The sequence below is a fragment of the Amphimedon queenslandica genome, unplaced genomic scaffold, assembly GCF_000090795.2.
Source record: "Amphimedon queenslandica unplaced genomic scaffold, v1.1 AMPQUscaffold_12931, whole genome shotgun sequence".
Classification (NCBI taxonomy): domain Eukaryota; kingdom Metazoa; phylum Porifera; class Demospongiae; order Haplosclerida; family Niphatidae; genus Amphimedon; species Amphimedon queenslandica.
The window spans coordinates 14862-16918 of record NW_003546833.1 but is presented as its reverse complement, the minus strand read 5'-3'; the positions used below and the strand labels follow the sequence as shown (position 1 = coordinate 16918).

The 2057-nt window shown below is 33.5% G+C and overlaps 1 long non-coding RNA gene across 1 annotated transcript; it reads left to right on the top strand.

Annotated features, from left to right (window-relative positions):
- The first annotated feature begins 2 nt into the window (after positions 1-2).
- On the top strand, positions 3-549 carry LOC109586168 (uncharacterized). Its single transcript, XR_002186858.1, has 4 exons — positions 3-51; positions 154-263; positions 311-421; positions 470-549. It is a non-coding gene; the product is annotated as an uncharacterized LOC109586168 (long non-coding RNA).
- The last annotated feature ends 1508 nt before the right edge of the window (positions 550-2057 follow it).

Below are 2057 nucleotides of genomic sequence, written 5' to 3'. Positions count from 1 at the left end.
CTAGCTGATGGAGAGAAAAAGAATTGAAAACTTTACTTGATTACAAAGAAGGTGTGTAAGTTGATCTTTTTACTTACCGGTAGTTGATATTCATTTTGAATAGTCAGTGCAATTATTTTATAAATTAAAATTCTCATTGCATTGTTACTGTAGAGTTTAAACTGAAAGTGAAGCCACTGACTAGAGGGAAGTTGACAAATGAAGTGTTCAAGTCAAAAAATTAGAGACTCAGTATTTCCGAACCTTTCTCCTAATAAAAGCAGGTACTGACTCTATACTGGTATAATCTGTCTATACTACCTCATCATAGGAAGAGAGAAGGCATTAGTGGAATATAAGAAAGAGATTGAGCTACTACAAGAAAAGATATCAAAAACTGTATATAGTGCACAACTGCTGAGTCAAATGGCAAATATTGAGAGTATGTGATATAGTAATTAAATCATCAACTGATTGATATGTTGTACAGAGAAGGATCAGTGTACACAATCACCAACAGCAGACTATGATTCTATTTACACAGGACGTATTGACTATTATGGGATATATCATAGTGTCAACCATCTTTCATTCAGTGAGGGAGAGCAGCTGGAGTTATATGACAGGTCAAATAGTTTATGGTGGAGAGGAAGATTTTTGGTGTCTGGTGATGAGGGAGTCATTCCTAGTAGTTGTGTTTAGTCAATGTTAGAGTCACTTCAATTGTTAGAGTTTATACTGTCAATGGAAGAAGTATCCCTTCCTATTCTACAGAAGATAAGGAATGATTCATCTAGTAATGATGAGAAAGCTTCTCTTTTCTTAGAGACTATTAATGATGATCCTATTATGATACCTGCACTGAGAGAAGACAAGTGGCAACATGATGGAGGTATTATTTGTGATCATTGTGACAGTTAATTATTTTTATGAACATAATTTTGCATATGTGCAGGTGTATATGTGTCATGTCATCTCATGTGTACATGCATACATAAGGATTGTGTATAATTATTAATACATGATAACAACACATTGATACAGTCAATCAGTGACAACTACTAGCTGTGTTTTGCAAGTTGTGTGTGTTTGTGTATTATTATGTACATACATGTATATATAAGTATAATCCTTTGGTTTATATTAGGAGTCACTGGGTATGTGGTTTGGATCAGTGACAGTGTATCCCTTACTTCTCCATCTCCAGTTCAGTGTAATGAAGTGATTAGTAAAATTAATAGTAATCATAAGGTGACTGTACTGAAAGACTCATCTACTAATAGTACAGTATCTCTACTATCATCAACTAAACTGCACACGCTAAACCTCAGGAGACTTGAGATATGGTACACTCCATTAACTAATGATTGTATCCAGTACTTGTGCATACTACTAATTAATAATAAAACAATACAAGAACTAGTCTTTTGGTACCACTCCATTAGTGATAGAGGAGTTACTAATATCTGTCAAGCACTTAAACACAATTCTACACTTACCTCATTAGTTCTTTCTGATAATCCTCTCATCACTTCTACTAGTGAACAGGCTCTTTCTCACCTCCTCCTAAATAACTCATCACTAGTTGAACTGAATATAACGAGGACTTCATTGTCTACCGAGTCAATAGTACTCATCCTCCAGTCTTTATTTGTGAATAAGAAGATAAGGAGACTCAGACTAGACTATCGACACAAAGAGACTTGTATTAATACTTGTCCTAACTATCACCTCATACATGACAGATTAGTCTGGTAAATCTGGTCACTCTTCATGTGAACTTGTGTAGTGAAAATAAGAGCCGAAAGAAAAAGTCTGTAAATTATACTGTACTATACTGTACTGTAAAGGTATAGATATTTGCGGTACTACATTTTTACAATTTTGAGACTATCAAATTTTAAATTACTGTGTTTTAATTACATGCTTTCTTTAAAGTCATTACAATTTGTTCACATAAAAAATTTTAAGGGGTTAAAATTTCACTAACTAGTGCTGAGAGCAAAAATAGTTTAAATTAATCTCCATGAAAGTTAAAGAAAAATGTACTTCGGTAGCACTTTACTTTCAAGAGCATA